This window comes from Xenopus laevis, chromosome 1S (assembly GCF_017654675.1).
Source record: "Xenopus laevis strain J_2021 chromosome 1S, Xenopus_laevis_v10.1, whole genome shotgun sequence".
Classification (NCBI taxonomy): domain Eukaryota; kingdom Metazoa; phylum Chordata; class Amphibia; order Anura; family Pipidae; genus Xenopus; species Xenopus laevis.
Window position 1 is genome coordinate 97309227 of NC_054372.1, and position 9691 is coordinate 97318917.

Here is a 9691-nt window from a genome sequence, read left to right on the forward strand (position 1 = left end):
AAAAACCGCTGTACAGTAGCTACAACTCACCATAATGTAGGAGATTTTTTAAAATAAACTGTGATTTATTGGCCCTTCATACATTCAATGTGGTGATTTGAGTTCAGTATCCTTTTCTCAGTTGTCGCAGGGATGTTTTAGCAGTTATTTTAAATTAATTTGCCTTCAAATAATTCAGTACTTTGTTAAAGGGGTGGTTGACCTTTAAGTTAACTTTTAGTATGTTATAGAATGGTCAAGTAGAAGCAACTTTTCAATTGGTCTTCATTGTTTATTTTTTACAGTTTTTAAATGATTACTTCAAAACTGTTGCGTGCACTTTCACAAACCAGAGACCAGCGGTCTCTGGTTTGTGAAAGTGCACGCAACAGTTTTGAAGTGATTGTCGGCCAGGCCTCCCTATGCTACGGGTTCGGGGCGTCGCGCCAGAGCCGTGGAGCGTTGAGTAACCTGATTTGAATGCCTATGAGAGTAACAATTTAAGCGACTGGTCCGGGGCATCTGCACCTGGACACACCCAGTTATAGGGTGAGCGATCATAAGAAGGATTTTTGGTGTGTTACCTCATTGTATTAAAATTATTGGCCGAGGGGCTAGAGCACATCCAAAAAAGTATTTTTAAATGATTTGCCTTCTGACTCTTTCAAGCTTTCAAATGAGGGTCACCCCATCTAAAAACAAATGCTCTGTATAGCTACAAATGTATTGTTATTGCTATTTTTTTATTACTGATTCTTCTATTCAGACCCTCTCCTATTCCAGTCTCTTATTCAAATCAATACATGGTTACTAGGATAATTTGGACCCTAGCAACCAGACCAGAATTTACAAACCGGAGAGCTGCTGAATAAAAAGCGAAATAACTTAAAAAACAAAAATAATAAAAAATGAAAACCAACAGCAAATTGTCTCAGATTGTCCCTCTCTACAGCATACTAAAAGTTAACTCAAAGGTAAACAACCCCTTTAGTATATTAGGATGTAAAAGCAAATCCTGCTGTCCTCCTCTTTCCGTATAATGGGAAAATATTATTAAAAACATGGCAGCATGATATATAAATAAACGATGTACAACACACTAACTCCATGGAGCCTTAAGGAAGGCTGAAGACCCCAACATCCCTTGGAGAAGTATGCATATATAGGAGAACTAATAAGATTAGATAATTTCAAAGAAACAGGCTTTAATATTTATGGTGGTAATTATCACATTTTTCAACTAATCTAGTGGATAAGTGAGAGATAACAGGTCAGTTTACTGTAAATGTGATTAGAATTAAGTCTTATGTCGATTTGACTGTCACTTTTGGATAACCATGACAAGTTTATGTAGAAAAAGTCATCTTTAACCATGAGACATATAACTAGCTGGAGTCAACAGTTACTATAGTAATGTATAAATAGGGTTCTATACAGCCTAAGGTGGCCATACACAGGAAGATTAAAGCTGCCAATATCGGTCCTTTAGACTGATTCGGCAGCCTTTCTGCCCATGTGTGTGGGCTCCAGACGGGTCCTCCCGATCGATATCAGGCCAAAAATCGGCCAGATATTGATCGGTCAAGTTTGATTTTTTGTAGGCAAATTGATGAGGTCCTGCGACCCGTCGGAGCCCATCTGATATTGCCCAGCCATTAGTGGGCATATCAGGTTAAGATCCTCTCGTTTGGCGACCTTGCCAAACAAGCGGATCTTATAGTGTATGGCTATATGTATGTAGGTGATCTACATAAACAAGCAGATTGATCTTGAGGAAGTTCCATTCATAACTGCCATAAATCATATAAGAACCTGAAATGCTTTTAAATATCAAGAAAATAATTAATGTAAATAATAAGTTGACAATATATAAAATGTTATATGTCCTGGTCCCCTAGGAACATAACATTAATCTTTCATTCCACGTTCACCGTGACCCCATGTGTACAGTTAATGCCTATTTAAAATAGTCCACACTGGAATTTTCAATATTGTATTAGCATCTATTTTATGTAAGTATTGCCGTTCCAGTGTTGGATTTTTGTTGCTCAAGCAGTCTGTTTGCTGTAGCAGTAATTAGGTATTGGTCATGTAGTTCTGTGGTATGAACCTTATATGCAAACGTAACTGCTTTCTAACTATAATTGTGCATACAGCAAAATAACGAATCATTTTTAGAACTGTTGAGAATCGAGGGTTCGTTAAATACTGGATATTGGAGAGCCATAATCTTGTAAATTCTTTTTATGTGAATACATTGTGCAAACATTTTGTCAAGAAAAAAGGCATAATAAAGATTTATAAAGAAATGTGATGGTTTTATTCTTTCTTTGCTTAATCAATGTTGCAGAGTTGTTCATTCATGCCTTCATCCTTTTGTTGTATGCACAGACAAGGCTGTATGCACTGATTTTTTTACATTAGCATGTAGCACATCGATCTGATATGTGACACTAAGGGGCACATTTACTAATGGTCGAATATCGAGGGTTAATTAACCCTCGATATTCGACCCTCAAAGTAAAATACTTCGACTTCGAATATCGCAGTCGAAGGATTTACCGCAAATACATTGATCGAAAGAAAAAATCCATCGATCGAACGATTTTCCTTCGATCAAAAAACCCTTAAAAAGTAATGGGGAAGGTCCCCATAGGCTAACATTGTAGCTCAGTAGGTTTAAAGTGGCGAAGTATGTAGTCGAAGTTTTTTTTAAAGAGATAGTACTTCGACTATCGAATAGTCTAACGATTTTTAGTTCGAATCGTTCGATTCGAAGGTCGAAGTAGCCTATTCGATGGTCAAAGTACCCAAAAAAAACTTCGAAATTCTAAGTTTTTTTTCATTCGAATCCTTCGAGCTTAGTAAATGTGCCCCTAACTAAACCCTAAAAATGTATATGGTTAAAAATGACATATTTTACATACTTATTTTTTTGTACCAGCTTAAAGCTTCAGCTTGTCAATTGCCGTAATGATCCAGGACTTAAAACTTGTCACAGGGGGTCGCCACCTTGAAAAGTGTCACATGCTCAGTTGGCGCTGAACAGCTGTTGAGAAGCTAAGCTTAGAGATCGTTGCAAATTTACAAGAAGAAAATGACGTTTGTCTATAATATAAGATGATGCTACAGGGCTGATTATTACATTCTAATGCTAATTGCACTGGTTTCTGTGCTACCATGTAGTAATTATCTGTAGTACAATCAGCCGTATATTGTGAGTTATATTCTGAATAAACAGTATATTGTTAGTTGGTCCCTAAGCTCACGTAACTAACAGCTACACAGAGCATATACACTGAATCAACAGAAAAGAAGATGGGGAGCTACTGGGGCATCTTTGAAGACTTAGATCTTCCTTGCTAAAGGGTTGTGGGTTACTTTTGGCTGATACAGAAGCTACTTCTTTTGTTAAAGGAAAACTATACCTCCAAAAAAAATACTTAAGCAACAGATCCAACTGTAAAAGGAAGAAGTGTGGAAATAAAAGACAGAAATCTTTCTGTTAATTGGCTCATGTGACCTAACATGTTTGGTTTGTTTGTGTGCACCATGATACCAGGGGGCAGCCCTTATTTTTTTTTTTAAAATTCTAGTTAGGATTACCCAATGGCACACACTACTAAAAAGTATATTATTATGAAAATGGTTTATTTACATGAAGCAGGGTTTTACATATAAACTGTTTTATGCAATATATTTTTATAGAGACATACATTGTTCCGGGGTATTATTTTCATTTAAAGTAAATAAGTCTTCATTGTTTATTTTTTGTAGTTTTTTAGTTATTTGCCTTTTTCTTTGGATTCCTCTCAGCTGTCAAATGGGGGTCACTGACCCCATCTAAAAACAAATGCTCTGTAAAGTTATACATTTATTGTTATTGCTACGTTTTATTACTCATCTTTCTATTCAGGTCCTCTCCTATTCATATTCCAGTCTCTTATTCAAATCAGTCCATGGTTGCTAGGCTATTGCTGAAACTGCAAACTGGAGAGCTGCTGAATAAAAAGCTAAATGACTCAGAAACCACAAATACTAAAAAATTAAAACCTATTGCAAATTTTCTGAGAATATCATGCTCTACATCATACAAAAAGTTAATTTGAAGGTGAACAACCCCTGTAAGGATGAGTACTACATTCCTATCATATAGAGCTGCTCTCCAGGGTTCTGAATCGTTCTAGTTGCATGGAGCACAAAGTACATTGGGCTCCAAAGCAGAGTTGTTTTCTAGAGGACATGTTATCTGTAGGTAAGTTTGTTTTTCCTACACAATAACTCTAAAGTGTAACGAATACAATGGAAACTGGATTCTGAATTTGAAAATGGAAATGGCAGATATTGGTGCTGTCAGACATGGATCACTCTCTCTGGAGGCCTCTTCTTCATGCACGCTGCAACAGGTAGACAACTTAAAGCAAATTTGCTCTGTGTTAGTAACTTTTTTGTTGTACATTTTAGAATGAGATGGTAAAAAAAATCCATTGCACGCCTGCAGCCTCTTTACTTTCATTTCAATGGAAGAACATACTGCCTACTGTTAAGCAGAAATCATTTGGAATCCCAACTGAACATGGAAGTAATAGTTCTAGGCAGGGCTGAGGTGCCCCTAGGCAGCACGATCCTCGCGCCCACCCATCCAACTTTGCGTGTATCCCACCTCCCAACGTGCACATCTGCTGGAACACTGGGGAGCTGTGCATCTCCAGTGCTTCCTTGGGATGTCACTGGGGGCATTGTGCCCCTAAAATTTTGCCACCACGTTCTACACTATGCACTCCATGATCTCTAGTGTTGCTGATCACAGACACCTGTATTGATAGGAAGGTGTAGCTCATGCATTTCATTCTAGTGTTTGAGCAAAAAAACGGAGCATTCGGGGTGATATGTTAAAATCTTCAAATTTTAATCATCCAGGTAAAAAGACATAACAGCGTGTCAAGTTCAAAATAGCGGATGATCTGATGTATTTTGAACTTGACACGCTGTTATGTCTTTTTACCTGGATGATTAAAATTTGAAGATTTTAACATATCACCCCGAATGCTCCGTTTTTTGCTCAAATTCTATGGATTGATCCGGAGGGGGACGGATGCTACGTGCAGCATGGAGGTGAGAATGTGATTGAGTTGTGATGCTCCCCGTACCTGGCTCGTGTGTATTTCATTCTAGTGCAAATAGAGGTAACCTTCAGATTCAAAACTTGGGGCTTTCTGTTTTGCACCCTGCCCCAAGGTTTGAACCTGAAGGAATAGCTCTAGTAGTTAACAGACAGTAGCAAATTAGTCTGAGCAGACAAAAGACTTATTCATCCTGAAAGGACAGTTTCGGGTTGCGGCTTTATGCTCTAACCCTAAAAATGTTCCCATTGTTTTTCAAATACTGACCAGCTTTATAGAATATAATAGATTTTATGATCTAAGACAGAAGTTTCCAAACTGTGGGAAGTGGGGGGGGGAGGAAGCTGAAATTCAAGCATGAAAGTCAATATGGGTAAGATTTGGTATGAACTTTTATTTGCTATCCTTGATATCCTTCAAACAATGACAAAAAATATATACGCAACACTGCAACTTTATTGGAAAGTTCCACATCTCCCAATCACGTAAAAGCCAAATAAGTACTGCTATGAAGATTCCTGAGTAGTATTGATTGAAAAAAACCAAAATATATTGATATATTTAAGGCTAAAAAGTAAAAAATATATACTAACAGTAAAATTTTTGGAAGTTTTAAATGCCATTCAAGTATAAGTGGTGTATGATTAGTATTAATATTTTCTCCTCCTTTGGAGTCCTCCATTTGGGACTGATCTGCCTGACTTGAGGACATTGGTATATATGTGCTACAAGCTGTTTGTATGGCTCTTCTTTACTTATCCCAAAATCTGTTGCATGATCACTTTATTAGTGGAATCTGAAGCCCTCTTCTGGCCAGTCATGGGAAAAGATTGCTCTGATATACCCTTAACTTCTTACTTTCTGTCTCTGGTTCTAGTCTCTGAACTCCAGTTTTTGTGAAAAAACTTTTTACCATATGATATGAAGCAGAGAAGAAATTAGGAGATGGGTAATATATATACAGTATGGGGCACATTTACTAAGGGTCGAAGTGAATTTTCGAATTAAAAAACGTTGAATTTCGAAGTATTTTTTGGGTACTTCGTCCATCAAATAGGCAGAATTCGACTTCGAATCAAAGTGAAAATACTTCACAAATTCGACCATTCGAAAATCGAAGTACCGTCTCTTTAAAAAACTTCGACTTCGTCACTTCGCCGCCTTAAATACTTGTAAGGTAAATTACAGCAGTCCATACAGTCAGTGCCGTTCAACATATTAAGCTGGGGTCCCCAACCTTTTTTACCCATGAGCAACATGCAGATGTACAATGAGTTTGGGAGCAACACAGAAATGAAAAATGTTCCTGGGGGTGCCAAATAAGTGCTGTGATTGGCTATTTGGTAGCCCCCTATGTGGACTGACAGCCTACAGGAGGCTCTGTTTGGCAGTACACCTGTTTTTTCTGCAACCAAAACTTGCCTCCAAACCAGGAATTCAAAAATAAGCACCTGCTTTGAGTCCACTGGGAGCAACATCCAAGGGGTTGGAGAGCAACATGTTACTCATGAGCCACTGGTTGGGGATCACTGTAAGCTTTGGTCTCACCAGGTTCCCCCAGCATATTGTATTGTTTTCACATACAAATGTTTATGTAAATACATTTTCATACACAGGAAGCACAGACAGCACAATCCAGTACTGCCAAACCTACCTCTATGTAAATGAGAACTGTTTAGACTTTTCTTGGACAGGCTATTTTAACTTTAGAAGATTAGGCCTAAATGCATTCCGGCTTACATATCATGGTTCACTGGAAATCCTTTCATGTGGCACAAAACTCTATTCAAGTCTTCTGTGTATGACACATATTTTCCATTGACTGGTCTCCATTATTTCTGGGTCCTTAGTAATTGTTTTACAACCACTAAATGGTGTTTTCTATTTTATATACTATTGTACAAGACATTTATATAACAAACAAAGGTTACCTAGTTAAATATTTTAGTATTTTTTGCAGTATGAGGTTTGTACAATGTGCTGAGAGGCTGCAATCAAAGGCTCATCCACTGATCCAATTTTGGATGGAATGAGTTAAGTTGGTCAACTAATCTGCTTGCTATTGCACTAGAAATACCTATACGAATCAGAGGGATCACTGCAGACTATTGCAATCTGAACGTCAAAAGTAAACTGAAACATGCAGCAAGTTTGCTCATCAGTTTGTCATATAAACCAGTCTGGTCTGAATCTAGTCACCCCTACACCCACATATTTAGTATATGTTAAATTATGCCCTGGATGCTGACTGCTTTAAGTAATAAATGTGCAGTATAATTGTTTTCATTTGTATCCAGCTGCTTTATTCCTAAAGGGGTGTTTCACCTTTAAGTTAACTTCTAGTATGTTATAGAATCATCATAATTAATTTGTTTTTTATAGTTTTTGCATTCACCTTCATCTGACTCTTTCCAACTTTCAAATGGGAGTCACTGATTCCATCTATAAAAACAAAAGCTCCTGGCAACACATTTATTGTTATTGCTACTTTTTATTACTCATCTTTCTATCCAGGTATTCTCCTGTTTATATTAGTCTCTAATCTTAATCACTGCGTGGTTGCCCCTAATATGGGCCCTAGCAACTAGATTGCTGAAACTGGAGAGCTGCTAAATAAAAAGTGAAATAAAAATAACTCAAACCCACATATAATAAAAACTTAAAACCAATTGCAAATTGTCTTGAAATATCAATCTCTGTATCATACTAATGCAAAGGTCAATTGTATCTTTATTTGTATTTACAAGCTAATTAAAAAAAACACAACAAAACCGAAAATGAAAACCAACTGCAAATTTACTCAGAATATCTCTGTCTTCATCATACTTAAAGTTCATTCAAAGCTGAGCTACCACTTTATGATATTATTGCTGCAACAGTTGGTGTGGAAGATGAACATATAGCAGTAATGCTTACTGATGTCAGTTTTGTTGACTCACTGAAACTTGTGTATTTAACCCTTTAAGTGCCACAGAACGTAGAATCTACGTTCTGTGGAAAAGTAACTTGAAATGCCACAGAACGTAGATTCTACGTTCTGCAGCACTTCCAGGTTCTGGAGCGGAGGAGCGGCTGTTAGAGCCGCTCGCTCCGTTCCGCTTCGATCCCCTGCCCCTAGGCAACGAGCAGAGCAGGGGATCGAGTGGCCCCTGGGGCGCGATCGCCCAGGGGCCCAAAAACAGCAGCAGGCACGTGTCACTTACGTGTCCTGCTGCTGCAGCCTGCACTGCGTCGTCGATCTCCGCCCCCACAGCACAGAGACAGGAACCACGACGCAGATGTCTTCCAGGGGCTCTTCCTGATCGCCTGCAACAGTCTCCAGCGATTTTTTCAGGTTAGTGCAACAATTACACACACAAACACACCAACACACACTTATTACAGTAATACACACTTAATGACACATGGGTGATATGGTGCTGGGAAGTTGAAGCTTTGAGGCAATTTTCAGATATTTCACCAAAACCGACAACTTTGGGAAAGCCTTGCGACTCAGTAGTTTGGAGCAGAAAGGCATGGGTACCCATTTTAGATTCTGTAGAATGTGTACTTTCCAAAAATGTATGGGTTTGGGGGGTAAACATATATTTCTGTGTTTTTACCCCACAAAAATGCAGTCAATGTGTTGCTCTTTCATTAGCTGAAGTTACCCACAGGACTATTTGTATGCACTAACTTCATTTTGGGGCCCCTAAATGCCAGTTACTTTGGTAAACCTATGAACAATGGCCACCAAACTGTTCGGAGGAACCCTGGCAATCATATTTAGGGTGCTTTTTCTTGGTGCATAACGATACATGGGTGATATGGTGCTGAGAAGTTGAAGCTTTGAGGCAATTTTCAGATATTTCACCAAAACCGACAATTGTGGGAAAGCCTTGCGACTCAGTAGTTTGGAGCAGAAAGGCATGGGTACCCATTTTAGATTCTGTAGAATGTGTACTTTCCAAAAATATATGGGTTTTGGGGGGTAAACATATATTTCTGTGTTTTTACCCCACAAAAATGCAGTAAATGTGTTGATCTTTCATTTGCTGAAGTTACCCACGGGACTGTTTGTATGCGCTAACTTCATTTTGGGGCCTCTAAATGCCAGATACTTTGGTAAACTTATGAACAATGACTACCAAAATGTTCAGAGGAACCCTGGCAATCATATTTAGGGTGCTTTTTCTTAGTACGTAATGATACATGGGCGATATGGTGCTGGGAAGTTGAAGGTTTGAGGCAATTTCAGATATTTCACCAAAACCGACAATTTTGGGAAAGCCTTGCGACTCAGTAGTTTGGAGCAGAAAGGCATGGGTACCCATTTTAGCTTCAGTAGAATGTGTACTTTCCAAAAATATATGGGTTTGGGGGGTAAACATATATTTCTGTGTTTTTACCCCACAAAAAATGCAGTCAATGTGTTGATTTCTCAGTAGCTGAAGTAAAGTCCTGAACAATTTGGATGTGCTAACTTCATATTGGTGTCTCTAAATGCCAGATACTTTGGTAAACCTATGCATAATGGGTATCAAACTGTTCAGTGGACCCCTGGCAATCATATTTCAGGTGCTTTTTCTTGGTACCTAATATAGTTTGGG